The sequence below is a fragment of the Diceros bicornis genome, chromosome 14 (genome assembly GCF_020826845.1).
Source record: "Diceros bicornis minor isolate mBicDic1 chromosome 14, mDicBic1.mat.cur, whole genome shotgun sequence".
Taxonomy (NCBI): Eukaryota; Metazoa; Chordata; class Mammalia; order Perissodactyla; family Rhinocerotidae; genus Diceros; species Diceros bicornis.
Window position 1 is genome coordinate 32,240,355 of NC_080753.1, and position 20,725 is coordinate 32,261,079.

The following is a 20,725-nucleotide window of genomic DNA, read 5'->3' on the forward strand; positions in this document are numbered from 1 at the left end:
CTTTAAACAAAGATATATTTCAATTATCTTTTCAGAGGAAATGAAATTTACAAGTATATCTCTTTGAAGTTTGTAGCAGGTTTCATATGACTCCTCCTACAGATACAACTATGGTCAAATGGATGCTTTTAGTATATGCTCCCTCGTCGTGTTTTAAGTACACGTCTCTTGTGTCCATGCTTGTTACCATTTTATTCCAAGAAGGCAGAAGGCAGAAAGATGAACGACTAATATTGCTTATCCCAGAAGAAGTCCTGGTCAACAACTTTTCATGGTTCCATTTCCAATCTTAGTTCCTTTTGCACCAAATGGTTGTGGGACGTAAAACAACATTGCCCCTATTGGTGAAATTGCCTTTAAAATTATGGTTCCAATTCTCAGAAATGTAGGTCAGTTTGAACCACAAGAAAACTATAGAAGTGTTTTAAATTTTCATCCTCCTCCATTCCTGACATCGTGCTCTCATTTTGAATGAAATGGTAATTTATTCCTTTTATCTTATTGATAAATGTGAAGAAGAAAAAGGCAAGTTCCATTAATGTATTTCACTGTTTATCAAATCATTGTTTCATCTACTTCTTGTATCTTTGACCTAAATTCTTGATGATCACCTTCTTCAAACCTAACACCCATATTTTTACATAAGTGTGATCTTCTCTTATCTTTTCAACTGAAGCTTGCCATCTTCATTTGTCATTCAGTTCCCCCATTATTACTGTCCTGTCATATCAATCATTGTAGACAGATTTTTTTCTGTCAAGTAAATGTTATTAATCGTATACCTCTAAACTGTTGGCATTTTTTATGTGGCTGATGTGTTAGTTTTGCCCAAGACATGCTCAGTTCAATTGATTTTGAACTCTCTTCACTGCCATTTAATATTTCACTTACCTTCCTTTCAAGTGACTTAATTGAGATGAGCTTCAGTAGGAATGTGATAAAGTGGAAATCCACATAAAACAAGGATGTATTCATCAGTTGATAAAAATCTTACACCTAGAGGCAGCCAGGAACCTAACCTTGTATTTTCTTCAGAAGCAGTGGTTCACGATCTTCTCATTTAGTCTTTGTGGCTGCTTTATACAACATAGCACTGCAATAATGAGAATTGACTATATATATTTAATAAGACTTAAAAACTCATCTAACCTAACAAATAGAATAATAAAAGTGTAAATAATGTCAAAAGGGATCAGGAACATTTTTCAAAGGTAACCATCAGAACCATTATTCCTCAAATAATTTCTCAATTCATTAAATTCAACATTTTATGCCCCTTTCTGTTTTTCAGAGAATATTCTCTGAACAAAAGTGAGCTCTCAACCACTGTATTTGTGTGAGTGTGGGTGTACGTGTAAGAGTGTGTGTGCCTACAGGCAATGTGTGTGTATATATGTTTATCAGCATCTTGACAGGTTCATTTTGAATATAAATTTTTAGAAAAATTTGAATTTTCTTCTTGTTTCTTTAACAATATACATATATTTATCTTTCTTTTATATCACTCAGAAGGACCTCAGGAAGAAATTGGTAAATTCTATGAAAACTAGTTGATCTCAACCCTTTTAAATTATTGCTTTCCTGTTGTGTTCCATTCCATGCTTTTTTGACCAATATGAAATCCATTGGCATGCCCTTCTCCTGGATGTCAACACTTCCTTCCCCCTTTTATCAGCACAGACTTCCCCTATATTAAGATCTTTCAAATTAGTTTCCCTATAAAGTTATTTCCCATTATTTTTTTTTCCATTCTGTATCGTTCCTTTCCTATAAACATTAGCTTTCCTGTTTTCCAGAGACTTGTTCTAGTTTCACTAAGAAGTTGCTGAGATGAGGGCCTTAGGTTGAAAGGCACGAGGTTTCCATTCTGTATACCTTTCTGGAACACATGCAAAGTTAGGACTTCTGTTGCATGTTCCAAATTTGACACCCATTTCTATGCCAATGATAAATCCACTAAACCTTTACAGATGAGAGAAGACACATAATATGTTAAACGAAGATTTTCCATCCATCGTCTTTTCATATACTATGTAAAACCTGTTATTATTCAAGGGGCAATGTGAACCTGAGGCTCATTCTTCCACTACTCTTGAACATATTACCCAAATACTCCCAGGTACACAAATATTTCCAATGATTTTCTTTTTTAGGAAGTTTTTTTCTTCCAACCAAAGGAATTGTTCCTTCATTTTTGCAGTTTTAATGATGCAATTAACATGTGGCCAACTGCAATGCCTCTGAAATATTTGTAGAAGGATTTTATTTTGCTGACAACGTTCAACTATAACGTATCTCTCATTTTCCATTTCTGTCATGTGAAAGACATGGGAAGACATTACTCTAGGACATTAAAAGAATTTTTTCTTACAACACAAATATAATCCTTAGAACTTTAACATCCTCCTTGCAATGACATCTTTAATTATTTTTTTAATTTAAAGGGAATTCAGTTCAGAAATACTGATTTAATGAATGTAGCAAGGTTTATATGACTTCTGCTACTGGTACAGTTTTGGAAAGATGAGTGCCTTCACTCTCGTCTTCCTCATTGCTTTTTAAGTACCCCTATTGTGTATGAGTATGTATTTTCACCGTATTTGGAAAGAAATTGAAGATCCAATAGAAGACCAATGAGTAATATACCATTTCTCCCAGAGGAAGTGCTCTTCTCTCTCCCTGCATGGTGTCTTTACCTATATTATTATATTATATTAGCCCCTTTAGCATCAAGCAGTGTATGGAAGTAAAACAAGATTCCCGTGTGATTGGTGACACGGCCTTCAAAACTTGTGATTTCAGTTCTTAGAAATGCGTGTCAGTTAAGACCCCAGACAACTCTATGGAAATGGTTGAAACTTTTGTCTTCCTCCCTTCCTGACATTGTGTCCTCATCTTGAATTAATTCTTTCTTTCTTCCTTTTATTTTATCAATAAATGTGAAGAGGTAAAAGGTAAGTCTCATTAACATATTTCTTGGATACCTAGCCATGGTTTCACCTGTTACATGTACCTTTATCTTCAACTCCCAATCTTCAACTCCAACATATGAATATTTTTACGTGACTGTCATTCGGACCTTATCTCTCCAACTACAGCTTGCCTTCTCCTTTGTTTTCGCTTATATCCCTTTATCGCTTTTTGATTTGTTGGCTTGTTGCAATCTGTGCAGGCATAGCCTTTGAGTCAAGTAAATTTTATTAATCACACACAGCAGATGTCGTGGCATTTTCAATGTGGTTGATGTGAAAGTTTTGTTCAAGATATGTACAGGTCATTTGTTTAGACCCGCTTTACTGCCGTTTAATACTTCGTTTGCCTACCTTCAGTGGAATTTAATTAAGAATAACTTCATTTAGGCATTTCTTAAAATAGAAATTCACATAACACAGTTATGTACGTATCGGTTGATGAAAATGTTGTAAAAAGAGGAGCCCCAGAAAATTACCCGGTATTACCTCCAGAAGGAGTGGTTCAAGATCTTCTAACGTAATCTTTGTGGCTACTTTTTAACACGTTGCTTCTGCAATAACTAGAAGTGACCATCTACATTAATTAAAAGCCAAAGAACGTATTAAATCTTACAAACTGTGTGATAAAAGCCTGACTAATGTCAAAGGGATCAGGATCATTTTTAAAAGGTAACCATGATAACTAATATTCCTAAAATAATGTTCTTAAGTCAGCAAATTCACTCATTGTGTGACCATTTTCATTGTGGGGAGAATACTCTCTGGAAAAAACTGAGCTATCAATCACTGCATTTTTGCATGTGTGTGCGTTTATATGCATCCTAATAGTTCTAGTTTTAAATAACGAATTTTGCATTAAATCTGAATTTCCTTTGTTTTTCTTTCCCATGATACTTACACTGATCTCTCCATTTTCTTTTTCAGAGAGTCCTCTGGCAAAAATTGGTAAATTTTTTGAAAAACCCTTACTCCCAAACTTCCTTAAAATGACTGATTTCTTGTTGCCTTCACATTGCCTGCCTTTTACATTGTGCCATCCATTGTATCCCTCTTCTCCTGGATATCTACCCTTCTCTCCTCAATTTTTCAGTCATGGAATTCTTCATGTTAAGTTCTGTCCCTTGCAATTTCCCAACCTTCCATATTTTCCCATTCCTTCTTTACCATTCTATACTCTTCTTTCCTTATCAACATTGGCTTTTTCTGTTTTCCAGAGACTTGCTATAGTTTTGCTTTGAAGTTGGTGAGATGAAGGGCCTTAAGTTGATAGGCACATGATTTTCATTCGGTATGTCTTCCTGGACTGTATCCAAGCTAGGACTTCTGTCACATATTCCAAGTCAATGACCATTTCTATACCACTGATACTTCCACAAATCTTTAGAGAGAAGACGCCGAACATGCTGAGAGAAGGTTGTCCATCCATTGTTCTTTTATACAAAGTGTAAAGTACGTTACCCTTCACAGTTAATGCGAATGTGCTGCTCATTCTTCCACTGCCCTTGAACATGCTAATAAAGCATTCCCAAGAATACAAATATATTACCTGATTTTATGAAGTTTTTTAACATACAACCATTTTATCTGCTTTTTCTCTTTGCATTTGCCATCAAACATGTTAATTTGGCAAGCTGTATTTCCTGTTAAATATTTGAAAGAGGATTTTATGTGTTAAGGAATGGATATTATAATATGCCTCTCAATTCTCAGTTTTTCCTTTGAATGATGTGAGAAGCAATTCCTCTAGGATGTTCGCTAATATTTTTTCATACAACAGGAATACAGCCCTTAAAACTGTAATATACTCCTTTCAGTGACATTTTATAATTCTGTTCTTGGTTTCAAAAGGAATGCAAGTAAAGAATGTGTCTATTTAATGTATGCAGCATGTTTTATGACTTCTGCTACAGAAAGTGTTGAGGAAAAATGGATGCATTTACTCGTTGCTTCCTCATCTCTTTTTAAGAACCTATATTGTGCATGAATGTGTGTTTTCATTTTTTTCCCTAAAGGGTAGAATGCTAGTGCAAGACAATGATTGGTGTAATTTATCCCAGAAGAAGTGCTTGCTGCCCCTCGCCTAGTATCATTTCCAATCTTATTCCCTTTGGCATCAGGGGATGTACAGAAGTAAGACAACATTTCCTCTGATTGGCGAGATGGCCTTTGAACCTCGTGGTTTTCATTCCCAAATATGTGTGTCTGTTAGGACCCCAGAGACAACAATGGCAGTGTTTGAAATCTTTGTCCTTCTCCCTTTCCAAATTGTGCCCTCAATTTGCATGAATTGTTTCTTCCTTCCTTTTCTTTCATCAATAAATGTATGGAAGTACAAGGCAAGTGCCATTAAAGTATTTCCCTGTGTACCTGGTCATGGTTTCATCTTACTTTTACCTTTGTCTTCAATGCTCAATGACCATCCTCTTCCATTCCAATACATGTATAGTGTTGTATAGCTTTGTCTCATCGTCCTGTTCTTCCAAACTATGATTGCCCTCTTCATTTGTTATATAATTTCCCCCATTATTACTTCTCTGCTTTGACCGTTGTTACAGTCTATACAGATGTTTCCTTTGTGTCTAGTTAATGTTATTATTCACATACCTCTGAGGTACTGCCATTTTCAGTGTGGCTGATGTGGAAATTTTGTCCATGACATGCTCAGGTCCTGTGATTTAGAACTCACTTCATTGCCATTTAATTCATTTCTCTTTGTTTCATGAGATTTAATGAAGATGTGCTTTATTTAGGCCTGGGTTGAAATAGAAACCAACATAAAAGAAGGTTATGTATTCATAAGTTGACGTAAACGTGAGTAGATATGCCCAGTGCATGACCATGTGTAACCACTAGAAGAAGTGGTTTCATACCCTCTAACTCAGTGCTTGTCTCTATTTGATATAACATAGCCACTGCAATGGCTGAATTGACTAAATAGATATTTTAAGTAGCTGCCACAGAACTTATTAAGGCTAACGACCAAAAGATAAAAACCCAATTCATGTCTAAAGGGATTAAGAACTTTTTTGAAAGGGACCTATAGAACCAATATTCCTGAATTCTTTTCTCAATTCAATAAAATGACTCACTTTATACCCCTTTTCTTTTTTTGGTAAGAATATTCTTGGACCAAAGAGAGCCTTTGGTCATTCTGTGTATTTGTGTGTTTGTATGTTTGTGTGTGTGTGTGTGTGTGTTTGTGTACATGGGCATGCCTGTAACTGGCTTGTGTATGTGTTTGTCTGCATCTGAATAAGTCTAATTTTAAGTGCATTTTTTTCAGTAAATCTGAATTTTCTCTTGTCTTTGTTTCCCTCGAAATTTACATGAGTCTTTCCATTTTATTTTTCAGCTGATCTTCGAAAAATATTCGGTAAGTTTTCTGACGACTGGTTACTCTCATAATCCTTTAAATGACTGCTAATATTCCCTGCCTTTTTACTATATGCCATTGTGTGGCTCTCCTGTATCCTCTTCTGCCCCCAATTTTTCAGACATGAACTTCTCTCATATGAGTTTCTCGCCAGGTCTCCCCCTCCATTCCATCCCTTCCTGTTCTTTCTTTTTCATTCCCTACTGCCTCTTCCCTGTAAATGTCTGTCTCTTACATCTCCTGTAACTTGCCATAGTTTCAATAAGAAGTTTATGAGACAAAGGTGTTTAGGCTGATAGCCACATTACTCCCAATCTATATATTTTTTTCTGAAAGACGACCACTGACTTAGAATCTCTGTCACCTTTCAAGTTCAAGGGGCAATTACTATGCAGTTGAAACCTATCCAAACCTTAAGTGAAGAGATAACTCCACACTTGCAGAGTAATTTCTCCATCTATTGTTCTTTCAAAGACTGTGCAAATGGAGATGTCATTCGTTGATCAAGTGTGAGGTCTATGATAACTCTTTCATTTGACTTGGTCATATTACCCGAATGTTCCCAGGTCTACAAATATTTTACAGGATACTTCATCGTTTTTTCTTTCTTTCCATCAAAGTACTTTGTTCTTTCTTTTTTTGCAGTTGCATTGAAATGGCTATTTGTGCTGCCAACTGCAATTCTTCTTAATATTTTTAGAAGGACTTTACATCTTAAGGGAGGGCCCTTGATAACACATCTTTCAATCAGAAAATTTTAAGTTAGTGATATGAGAAGCTATTTTGCTAGGATAATCCTAAAGGAATGTTTCATAAAACGCTCATTGAAATATTAAAAGTTTCACAGTTTCCATTCTACTGATATTTTCTAATTACATTTTTCTCTTTAGGGGAAACAGAATTTAACAATATATCTCTTTACAGTTTGTAGTAAGTGACAAATGGCTACTGCTACATTAACACATTTTAAAGATGGATCCATTTACTGTATGTTTCCTCATAGCATTTCAAGTACCTATCTCATCTACCAGTGCATGTTTGTACTTTATTCTGAAAGTGGTAGAAGGGCCAATGTAAGCCCAATGATTGATATGATTTAAGCCAGGGAAATTCCTATTATACCTCCTCTCAGGGTGACATTTTGAATTTTCAATTCTTTTGCACCAAAAGAAGGCATGGAAGTAAAACGATATTACCTCTGATTGATAAGATGGGCCTTAACCGTCATGGTTTCAATTCTTATAAATGTTAGTCTGTTTGAATTCCAGAGAAAACTAAGGAAGTGTTTCAAATTTTTGTCCTCCTCCGTTCCTGACATTGTGCTCTCATTGTGAACAAATTGCTGCTTTCCTCTTTTTATTTTATTGAGCCGTGTGCAGAGGAAAAAGGCACGGCCTATTAACATATTTCATTGTGTACATGATCACAGCTCCCTCTGTTTTTACACCTTTGCATTCAACTGGCAATTAGCATCTTCCTCAACTCCATCATACATGCCATCTATGTGATTTGTGATGTTATTTAACCTTTCCAATTGAAGTTTGCCTTCTTTATTTGTTCTTCAATTTCCCCCATTAATACTTCCGTCATTTCTCCTGGTGATACAATCCATGCAGACTTTTATATTATGTCAACTCAATTTTGTTAATTTTATATTTCTAAAGTATTGGCATTTTCAAAGTTTTTGAACTGTGAGTTTTCTCCCAGATATGCTCAGTTATTTCATGCACAACCACCTTCTCTATCATTTAGTACTTACATCCTTTCCTTTCACGTGATTTAATTAAGAAGTGCTTCATTTTGGAATTAGCTAAAATAAAAATTCACACAACAGAAATTTATGTGTTCATTAGTGGATCAAAGTGTTGTGAACAGAGGCACCTAGAAACCAACCCTGCCTTTCCTCTACAACACTGGTTCAAGATGGTCTAATTCACTATTTATGGCTTCTGAATACTGCATAACTATTGCAATAATGAAAGTTGACTATACATCTTTAGTAATAGCCTAAGAACTTCTTAAAGCTAATAAACCATATATCAATAGCTGAAGTCATGTCAAAATATAGCAGAAACTTTTTTAAAAGGTATTCATGAGAACTAAAATTATGAAAATTTTTGTCACATCAGTATATACTTTCATTTTAGGCCCAACATCATTTTTGGGAGAATAATATCTGTGCAAAATTGAGCTCTCATCCACTGTATTTTTGTATGTCTTTGTGTGTATGTTTGTACATGTCCATCTACACCTTGATAGGTTACTTTTAAATATGAACTTTTGCATCAAATTTGAATTTTATTCACATCTCTTTTCCATGCTATTTACGTTATCTCACTTTTTATTTTTCAGAAAAACCTCAGATAATAATTGGTAAATATTCTGAGAAGCTGTCACTACCAACCTCACTGGTTTCTCATTGCCTAAACATTCTCTGCCTTTTAATCTATATGCTACCCATTGGCTCTCTCCTCTCCTGGGTGCCTACCCTTCCTTCTTCAATTATTTGATTATGAACTTCTCTCATATTAGGTTCTCTCCCTTTCAACTTCACAACCTTCCATACTTTCACATTCTTTGTTTACCATTCCATACCATTGTTTCCTTGTCAACACTGGCTTTGTCTGTCTTCCAAAGACTTTCTGTAGTTTCACTTAGAATTTGGTGAGATGAAAGGCCTTGGGCTGTTAGGCAATGGTTTTTTTCTCTATGTCTCCCTGGAACTCAACCGAAGATCAGAAGACAAAATCAAATTCAAAGGCCCATTTCTAGGCCAATGATACTTCCCAAAATCTTTAGTTAAGAGCAGACATCTAACATGATGGATAAAATTTGTCCATCCACTGTTCTTTCAAAGCTTGTGTAAATTCTGATAGTACTCATTGGTCAAGTGTGAATTTGGAAGTAGAAAAACATTTCTATGTTCTATGGAAGTAGAACAGCATTTCCTCAGATGGTGAGATGGTCTTTGAACATTTTGGTTCCAATTCTCAGAAATATGTGTCAGATAGGACCCAGAAGAAACTATAGAATTGTTGGAAAATTTTGTCCTCCTTCCTTCCTGACATTGCATCATCATTTTGAATGAATGTTTCTTTCTTCCTTTTATTTATCAATAGATACTAGGAGGAAAAAGGCAAGTCCCGTTATTGTATTTCCCTGTGTACCTAGTTATGGCCTCATCTGTTACTTTTACCTTTGTCTTCAATGCGCAATGATCATCTTCTTCAACTCCAAGATATGCATAGTTTGGTATGATTTTTCATCTTCTTGTCTTTCCAACTGATGTTTGCCATCTTCATTTATTATTCAGTTTTCCCCATTATTATTTCTGTGATTTATCTATACAGACATTTCCTTAGTGTCCAGTTAATGTTATTAATTACATACCTCTGAATTATTTGCATTTTCAGTGTGGCTGATGTTTTAGTTTTGTCCAAGACATGCACAAGGTCCTGTGATTTAGTACTCACTTCACTACCATTTAATAGTTTACTTTTCTTCCTTTCATGGTATTTAATTAGGATGTTTTTCATTTAAGCATGGGTTGAAATAGAAACCCACATAAAACAAGGTTATATATTCATCGGTTGACATAAATGTTGTGAATAGAGGTATCCAGAAACCGAACTCTGTATTTCCTCTACAACACTGGTTCAAGACATTTTAATTCAGTGTTTATGGCTTCTTAACACCACATAGCTATTGTGATAATGAGAGTTGACTATATATATATTTGGTAGCAGCCAAAGAACTTATTAAAGCTAACAAACCAAATAATAATAGCCCAAGTAATCAAAATAGATCAAGAACATTTTTAAAAGCAACTATGAGAACTAAATTTCCAATAACTTTTTTTGATTCAGAAAATACTTTCATTTTATGCCCCTTTTCATTTTTGGGAGAATATTCTCTGGACAGAAGTGAGCTTTCATCCACAGTGTGTGTGTGTGTGTGTGTGTATGCCTTGTGTATGTTTATCTGCATCCTAATAGGTATAATTTTAAATATGAATTTTGCAATAAATTTGAATTTTCTTGGTGTTTCTTTTCCATGATATTCACCTTGAAGTCTCTATTTTATTTTTCAGAAGGACCTCAGGGAAAAAATGATAAATTATCTAAAAACTTGTTATTCACAAACCCCTTTTAAATGACTGATTTCTTGTTGCCTTCACATTTCCTTCCTCTTAATTTGTATGGCTTTCATTGTTCATCCTTACCCTGAATAGCTATTCTTCTTTCCCCAGTTTTTTGCTTATGGACTTCTCCCATATTAAGTTCTCTCCATTTCAAGTTGCCTACCTTCCATCCTTTCCCATTCCTTCCTTTTCCATTCTATATTATCCCTTTCCTATAAACATTAGCTGTTGCTGTTTTCTAGAGACCTGCAATAGTTTTACTAAAAAGTTGGTGAGATGCAGGGTTTTAAGTTGAAAGGAACATGGTTTCCAGTATATCTTTCCAGAACACATGCAAAGTTAGGATCTGTGTCACATATTCCAACTTCAAGGACTAACATGCTGAGTGAAGTTTCTCCATCTATTGTCCTTCAAAACCTGTGTAAGTTCTGATATCATTCATTGGTCAAGTGTGAACTTGAGGCTTATTCTACCACTGACCTTGAACGTGTTACCCAAATGTTCCCAGTTATACAAATAGTTCCTGTGATTTTCCTGGAATTTTTTAATATACAACCATACTAACCAGTTTTTCTTTTTTTTGCATTTTCAAGGACACAATTTTAATTTATGCAAACACAATTTCTATTAAATATTTGTAGAAAGATTTTATATATCAAAGATTGGTCCATTATAATACACCTCTAAATTCTCATTTTTTCAAGTAAATGACAAGGGATGCAATTACCCTAAGATGTTAGCAAATAATTTTCATACAACAGACATATAGTCCTTAAAATTTTAACATACTCCTTGTAATGACATTTTATATTTTTGATTTCAAAAGGAATTCAGGTAAATAGCATATCTATTTAATATATGTAGCAGTTTTATATGACTACTGCTACAGATAGTGTTTGGAGAGATGGGTGTCTTTCTTTGTAGTTTCCTCATCTCCTTTTTTAAATGTATTTTTTATTTTTATTTTTATTTTTTTGTGAGGAAGATCAGCCCTGAGCTAACATCCATGCCAATCTTCCTCTTTTTGCTGAGGAGGACCAGCTCTGAGCTAACATCTACTGCCAATCCTCCTCCCTTTTTTCCCTTTTTCTCCCCAAAGCCCCAGTAGATAGTTGTTATGTCATAGTTGCACATCCTGCTAGTTGCTGCATGTGGGACGCCCCCTCAGCGTGGCCAGACAAGGGGTGCCTCAGTGCATGCTCAAACCCGGCCGCCAGTAGCAGAGCGTGTGCACTTAACTGCTAAGCCATGGGGCCGGCTCCTAAATGTATTTATTTTATAACTGGAAGTTTGTACGATTTGACTACATTTCCATTTCACCTACACCTCACCGCCTGATCTCTGGCAACCACCAATCTGTTCACTGTATCTAAGAGCTTGGCTGTTTTTTGTTTTTTTAGTTTCCATATACAGTGAGGTCATACAGTATTTGTCTTTCTTAGTCTGACTTATTTCACTTAGCATAATGCCCTCAAAGTCCCTCCACGTTGTCACAAATGGCAAGATATCAATCTTTTTTACAGATGGATAATATTGCACTGTATACATACCATATTTTCTTTACCCATTCATCCATTGATGGACGCTTAGGTTGTTTCCATATCTTGGATATTGTAAATAATGCTGCAATGAACATGAGTGTGCCAATATCTTTTTGAATTAATATTTTCCTTTTTTTGGGTAAATACTCAGAGGTGAAATTGCTGAATCATATGGTAGTTCTATTTTTAATGTTTTGAGAAACCTTCATATTGTTTTCCATAGTGACAGCAAAATTTACATTCCCACCAATAGTGCACAAGCATTCCCTTTCTCCACATCCTCAACAACAATTGCTATTTCTTGCCTTTTGGATAATAGCCATTCTAACAGGTGTGAGGTTATATCTCATTGTTTTTATTTGAATTTCCCTGCTGATCAGTGATGTTGAGCAACTTTTCATGTACCTGTTGGACATCTGTATGACTTCTTTGGAAAAATGTCTATTCAGATCCTCTGCCCATTTTTTAATCGGATTGTTCGGTTTTTTTGCTATTGAGTTGTATGAGATTTTTATCTATTTTAGGTATTAATCCATAATCAAATGTTCGATTTGCAAACACAGTCATGCACCACAATGTTTCAATCAACAGTGGACTGCATATACAATAGTGATCTCATGAGACTAGTAGGTGTGTAGTAGGTTTGTGTAAGTACACTCTATGATGTTCGCGCAATGATGAAATCACCTGATGATGCATTTCTCAGAACATATTCTTGTTGTTAAGTGATGCATGATTATATTTTCTCCCATTCAGTAGGTTGACTTTTCATTTTGTGTATGGTTTCCTTTGCTGTGCAGAAGTTTTATAATTTGTTATAGTCCCACTTGTTTATTTTTGCTTTCATTGCCTTTGTTTTTGGTGTTAAATCCCAAAAATCATCGCCAATACCAATGTCAAGGAGCTTACTGCTTAAGTTTTCTTCTAGGAGGCTTATGGTTTCAGGTCTTACATTCAAGTTGTTAATCCATTTTGAGTTAATTTTGTGTATGGTGTAAGATACTGGTCAGATGCATTCTTTTGCATGCGGCTCTCCAGTTCTTTCAACACCGTTTATTGAAGGGACTGTCTTTCCCAATTGTATATTCTTGGCTCCTTTGTCATAAATTAATTGACTATATATTCATGGGTTTATTTCTCGACTCTATTCTGTTCCATTGATCTATGTGTCAGTTTTTATGCTCATATTATACTGCTTTGATTACTATAGCTCTCCAGTAGAGTTTGAAATCAGGGAGCATGATGCCTTAGCTTTGTTTCTCAAGATTGCTTTGGCTATTTGGGGTCTTCTGTAGTTCCACATAAATTTTAGGGTTCTTTGTTCTATATCTGTGAAAAATGTATTGGAATGTTGATAAGGATTGCACTGAATCTGTAGATTGCTTTGGGTAGTATGATCATTTTAACAACATTAATTCTTCCAATACATGAGCACAGAATGTCTTTCCATTTATTTGTGTCTACTTCAAATTCTTTCATCAATATCTTATAGTTTTCAGTGTATAGGTCTTTCACTTCCTTGATTAAATTTATTCCTAGGTATTTTATTCTTTTTGATGCAGTTGCAAGTGGGATTGTTTTCTTAATTTCTCATTCTGATAGTTCATTATTAGTGTATAAAAAGGCAACAGAGCTTTGTATATTGATTATATATCCTGCAACTTTCCTGAATTTTTTTACTAGCTCTAACAGGTTTTTGGTGGAGTCTTTAGTTTTCTATATATAGTATCATGTCCTCTGCAAATAGTGACAGTTTTACTTCTTCCTTTCCAATTTGGATGTCTTTTATTTCTTTTCCTTGCCTAATTGCTATGGCCAGGACTTCCAATACTGTGTTGAATGAAAGTGGGAAGAGTGGGCTTCCTCGTCTTGTTCCTTATCTTAGAAGAAAAGCTTTCAGCTTTTCACTTTTGAGTATGATGTTAGCTGTGTATTTGTCCTATATGAGTATATTAATAGAGGTAGGTTTCCTCTATGCCCACTTTGTTGAGAGATTTTATCATAAATGGATGTCGAATTTTGCCAAGTGCTTTTTCTACATCTATCCAGATAATCAAATGATTTTTTCCATCATTTTGTTGATGTGGTGTATCACATTGATTGATCTGTGAATGTTGAACCATGCTTGCAAACCAGGAATAAATCCCATTTGATCATACCATATTATACTTTTAATATATTTGTGAATTCTGTTTGCTAATATTTTATTGGAATTTTTGCATCTAATTTCGTCAAGGATATTGCCCTTAATTTTCTTTTCTTGTTTTGTCCTTCTCTGGTTTTGATATCAGGGTATTGCTGGCCTCATAAAATGAGTTTGGAAGTGTTCTCTTATCTTTTATTTTTCAGAAGAGTTTGAGAAGAATTAGTATTAATTCATCTTTGAATGTTTGGTAGAATTCACCAGTGAAGCCATCTAGTCCTGGACTTTCATTTTTTGGGTGCTTTTTGATTACTATTCAATCTCCTTACTACTAATTGGTCTGTTCAGATTTTCTATTTCTTCATGATTTGTTCTTGGTAGATTGCATGTTTCTTGGAATTTATCTATTTCTTCTAGGTTGTCCAAATTTTTGGTGTATAATTGTTCATGCTAGGCTCTTATGATCCTTTGTATTTCTGTGGTATCAGTTGTAATGTCTTCTCTTTCATTTCTGATATTATTTATTTGAATCCTCTCTTTTTCTTGGTGAGTCATTTTGTTTATCTCTTTTTTAAAAAGCAGATCTTCATTTTATTGATCTTTTCCGTTGTCCTTTTAGTCTCTACTTCATTTATTTCTTCTCTGATCTTTGTCATTTCCTTCCTTCTACTAACTTTGGGCTTTGTTCTTCTTTTTCTAGTTCCTTGAGGTGTAGTTAGGTTGTTTGAGATTTTTCTTGTTTCTTATCACAAATTATTCTTTTTTGTGTTGTGAGTTTGTGACCAAATTCAAGTGATTATAGTTATTTTTAATGTTTTCTTTCCCTTTCACCTTTATGTTATAATTAAGTGTTTACTGACCTATTCCGATATAGAGTTACAGTATTCTAATTCTGTTTGTTTATTGCCTTGCTCAAAGCTTTGTAAATATTTGCCTTCTTGTTTCAGGGAGAAGGGCTCCTTTCAACATTTCTTGTCAGGCAGGTCTAGTGGTGATAAACTCCCTATGCTTTTGTTTGTCTAGGAAAGCTTTTATTTCTCCTTCATATCTGAAGGATAACTTCGCTGGATAGAGTATTCTTGCTGATAGTTTTTGGTGAGGAAGATTAGCTCTGAGCTAACATCCATTTCCAATCCTCATCTTTTTTGCTGAAGAAGATTAGCCCTGGGCTAGCATCCACGCCCATCTTCCTCTACTTTATATAGGACACCACCACAGCATGGCTTGATAAGCAGTGCGTAGGTCTGTGCCCAGGATCTGAACCTACAAACCCCGGGCTGCTGAAGCAGAGCACACAAACTTAACCACTATGCCACTGGGCTGGCCCCTCTTGGCTCATAGTTTTTATCTTTAATATTTTGAAAATATCATTCCACTCTCTCCTAGCCTATAGAATTTCTGCTGAGAAATCAGCTGATGGCCTGAAGGTGGTTCCTTTGTAAGTTATTTTCTTATCTCTGGCTTCCCTTAATATTCTTTCTCTGTTATTGACTTTTGACAGTTTTAGTATTATATGCCTTGAAGAAGGTCTTTTAGCATTGAGATAATTAGGGGTTCTATTAGTTTCATGTACTTGTGTATCCAGTGCCTTCCCCAGGTGTGGGAAGTTCCCAGATATTATTTCTTTGCATAAACTGTCTGCTCTTTTCTCCCCCTCAGATTCTATTTCTGGGCTACCTATTATCCTTATGTTACTTTTCCTAATTGAGTATGATATTTCTCATAGAATTTTTTCATATTTTTTAAATCTAGTTCTCTCTCCTCTTCCACCTGAATCATTTCTGGATTTCTATCTTTGAGCTCAATAATTCTCTCTTACATATGGTCCACTCTATTTTTAATGCTTTCTATTTTATTTTTCATCTCATTAGCTGTGTTCTTCATCTCCAGAATTTCTGTTTTTTTTTTTTTTTTTTTAGAGTTTCAATCTCTTTGTGAAGTATTTGCCATTAATTTTATTCCTGAGCTCAATGAACTTTCTTTCTGAGTTTTCTTGTAACTCATTGAGTTTTTTCATGGCAACTATTTTGAATTCTCTATCAGTTAGATTGTAATCTTCTGTGATTTCAAGTTTGGTTTCTGGAGAGTTGTCATTTTCTTTCTGTTCTCTGTGTTATTGTAGTTCTTTATGGTACTTGATGAGTTGATCCTCTGCCAGCATATTTGTGGTAGTAACCACCTTTCTTATTTGGGTAAGGCTTTGGTTACTTTGGTTCTGACTTGCTTCTGGTTGTATTTGAGGCCTGCATTTCCATCCTCCACTGCCTCTGCTAGAGTCATCATCAGTGCCCTCCTTGTGGTGCTTGTGCCTCTGAGGTTGCTGGTGCCTTGCTGCTTATGATGTTGCTGCGGTCTCAGGTGCCACCACTGGGATCACCAGGCTGCGAGTACTTCTGCTGCTTCTGGGGTTGCTTGGGTCTTGTGTTCCTCCACTGGCTCTCTGTAGACTCTCCACAGACTCAGATGCTGCTGTCCTGTGCACCACCTGCACTACTGCTCCTGGCTTGTCTGGGGGTGCTGACTGCACTGCTGCCAGGAGCTCTGGGTTCACAGCTGTTGCTGTCACTGCTGGGGGCCCAGGGACCCAGGGATTTCTATGTAGCCCTCACTGCTGGTAGAGCTGGTGTCAAGGGTGAAGTCTCTGGGCACTGGGTCACCAGTTCTCCTGTGGTCTCTGAAGCCTCAGGTTGCAGGTTCCATCTGCCACAGCTGGCGGGGAGCAGGGGCTGAGCAGAGAGTAAATGTCATTGCTGCTCACTCGTACAGCTTCTGGTTGCTGGCACGAGCCAGTGTATTTTGAAAATTCAGGTCAGGGCATTCTGTCCTAGCCAGGAAAATCTACATTTTGTATACTGTCCCAACTGTTGGAAAGATGGGGCCACTGCAGGGGGAGCCAGTGACCCAGCCCCACTCGGTGTCCTGAATCCTCAGGGCATGTGTGTCACCCATCACCGCTGAAGGGCAGAGGATAAGCTGTGAGTGCTGTGTCTGCCCCTGCAGCCTCTTTTCACAAGTGTGCATCCTGATATGAGGATCCATGCCTTGGGTCACCACTGGCAGGGGAGGAGGAGGGAGCTGCTGCCCCAGTTCCACTGGCTCCTGGAGGTCCAATCCACTCACTTTCCACTGTATAGATGCATGGGTCTCTTAGGTGTCCTGTTGTGCTCTGTAGAGACTCCTTTGCTGATCAATGGAGGTCTGATTGGTAGTAACTAAGAAGAGAGAGACAAAGGGAAAAACTCACTCTGCCATAATGCTGACATCATCTCCCGAGATTTATCTTGTTTCTTGATGTAAGCATTGATCTCTATGAACTTCCTTCTTTGAACTTCTTTTGCTGAATCACATAAGTTTTGGTATGTTAAATTTCCATTTTCATTTGTCTCCAGGTATGTTTCTATTTCTATTTCTACTTCTTCTTTGACCCAATAATTTTCAATAACACGTTATTTACCTCTAAATATTTGTAAATTTTCTAGTTTTCTTCTTCTGATTGATTTCTAATTTCATACCATTGTGGTCAGAAAAGATGCTTGATATCATTTCAATCTTCTTAAATTTATTGACTTCTTTTTTGACACAATGTGTGATCCATAAAGGAGAATGTTCCATGTGCACTCCAGTAGAATGTGTATTCACTTACTAACTGACCAGATAGATAGATAAATAGGTAGATATAACTGTATGTATATATACAGTCAAATATATCAATATATAGATATAGATACAGCAGCAGCAACGAAACATGTTATTAAGGTTGACACCTGATAATAAAGCCTGTATAATGTCAAAAGGGAATGAGAACATTTTTGAAAGTTAAGCATCAGAAGCAACATTACTAACATTTTTCTTCAGTTCAGTTAAATCAGTCCTTTAGCCTTTTCATGTTTGAAAATGTTCTCAGGACAAAAGTTAGATTTTAGCCACTGTTGCTGTCCCTGTGTATGACCAAACATATGTGTGTGAGTGTGTGTGTATGTGTTTATCAGCATCTTGCTAGGTTTAACTTTACATTCTAGGTTGTCAATAATTTTGAAAATAATTCAGATTTGTGTTCCATCATATTTATATGATCTCATTTTATTTTCAGATGTTCTTCAGAAAAATTTTGGTAAATTTTGTCTGACAATGCTTTACTCCCATAACCCTTTAAATGACTGCTTTCTTAGAGGCTTACTTTCCCTGCATCTTTATCTACATACCATCAGTTGGCTCCCACTTCCCTCTTCTCCCCCTGACCCCCAATTTCTTGATATGGAGTTTCCCTTTTAAAGTTCTCTCCATTTCTGTTTCCCCAGCTTTCCTTCAGTCCCATTCGGTCCTTTCTCATGCCATACTTCTCCTTCCCTGGAAACATTGGCTTCTTCTGTCTTCCATAGACTCGCCCTAGTTTCATTATGAATTTTGCGAGATGAAGGGGATTAGGCTATTAAGCACATCAATCCATTCTGTATAGATTTTCTGGAAAAAGACCATTGATTTAGAATCTCTGTCACCTTTTCCAGGTTCTAGGGGCCATTACCATGCAATTGATACCTCCCTAAAGCTTAAGAGATGAGAGAAGACTCTAAACTTGCTGAGTAAAAATTTCTACATCCTTTGTCATTTCAGTCTGTGTAAATGCAGATATTGTTGATTAGTCGAGCATGAACTTGAGGCTTACTCTTCCACTGCCCTTTGTCGTATTACCTAAATGTTCCCAGTTTTACAGATCTTTAAAATAATGCTTCCTGGCTTTTTCTTTTCTTTCCACCACAGAATTCTCTCATCATTTATTTACACAAGGAGTAATACTGAAAACTACAATTATTTTTGATGTTCATAGTCGGCCTTTACCTCTTCCAGGAAAGCCGTTGATAAAATATCTCTCTTTCATGATATTTTATGTTGATCACATGAGATATCCTCGGATATCCTAACATAATCACTAAAAGTTTAATATCCTCCTTTTCTAATGACCTTTTCCAATGACATTTTTATTTTCAGGGGTGAGAGAATTTAGGAATATATCTCTTTAATGTAAGGAGCAGGTTTCATGTGGCTACTGCTACAGATAGTTTTGAGCAGATGGGTCCTTTTACTGTATACTTTCTCATCAATTCTTAAGTACGTATCTCATGGATTTGTCTATGCTTGTATTTTATCATGAAGAAGGTAGGAGGACCAATCCAAGACCACTGATTGATAAGGTTTATCCTAGGGGAAGTCCAATTCTACTTTCTGACGTGATGTCATTTCCTATCTCATTCCTTTGCACCAAGCCGTGGGGAATGGAAATCAACGTTGTCTCGATTGGTGATATATCATTTGCAACACTGTGGTTCCAATTCTCAGAAATTTGAATCACAGAGTAAACTATGAAAGGGTTTCAAATTTTGTCTCCCTCCCTTCGTGACGTCGTGCCTTCATTTTGCATTAATGGCTTCTTTCTTCCTTTCATTTTTCAGATAAGAAGGAACAAGAAAAAGGTAAGTCCCAATAATGTATTTCATATGTATACAGATTTTATTTGTTTGTTTGTTTGTTTGTTTCACTGAAGAGGTCTAGATATCATAATGAACTCCCCAACAATTGCCACCTCTATTCTATATGTTGCAATCACTAAAAACAATCACACTAAAAGACTTAAAGCATCTTGGAAAAAATTGCCATTTGCAGCTCAGGTGGGAAATGTCAAAACGACTTTGGAACGTCTTGTTCCACCAGCAAGCCAGGAAGCTGTAAAAGTCTTCTGGAGTCATTGTAAAAGAACACAAGTTTCAACTTGAACAGGACCACATTTCACAATAACGATAGAGATTGAGCATCAAATGAATGGTGAGGAAAAGTTTGAGCTCATCAAGTATGTTAAATATCAACGTGTCGTTTATAGTACCCAGTTACATTAGTGAAGGTAGAAGGATCTTCGGGAATTAAGTCATTATTCTAGAAACAGGTAAATAAAGGGAGTTAGCAATCAAAATAATGTATTTCCCTCTCCCTCTAGAAATTGTTTCATCTGCTTCTTGTACCCTTGTCTTCATCTCTCCATGATTATCTTCCTCAATTCCAACATACATTAAATTTACATGATTTTGTTTCATCGTGTTGTCTTTCTAACTGAAGTTTGCCATCTTCATTTGTTATTCAGTTTCCCCTAGTATAACTTCTTGATTTGTCTTGTCTTTGCAATCTGTGTAGACAAATCCTTTCTGTCAAGTGAACCTTATTAATAATATACCTGTGGAAATTTGGTGTTTTTAAAGTTTCTGATGTGTAAGATTTCTCCAAGGTAGGCTGAGGTCATTTGATTTAGAACACCCTTTCCTGCCACTTAATACTTCATTTTCCTTCCTTTCATGTGATTTAGTTAAGACAAGTTTCATTCAGGAGTGTGGTTAAAATAAAACTCACATAAAACAAGGTTATGTATTAATGAGTTGGTGTAAATGTCGTGAATAGAGGTGCCGAGGAACCTAACCCTGCATTTTCTCTGAAAGCAGTGGTTCAGTATTCTTTAAATCAGTGTTTGGGGCTACTGTATACAATGTAGTTACCATACTAACAGGAATTGAC

General features: G+C 36.0%; 1 protein-coding gene across 1 annotated transcript in view; it reads left to right on the forward strand.

The window, feature by feature from the left end:
• LOC131413802 (butyrophilin subfamily 1 member A1-like) overlaps positions 1 to 20,725 on the forward strand; it is a 185,858-nt gene that overhangs the window by 143,722 nt on the left and 21,411 nt on the right.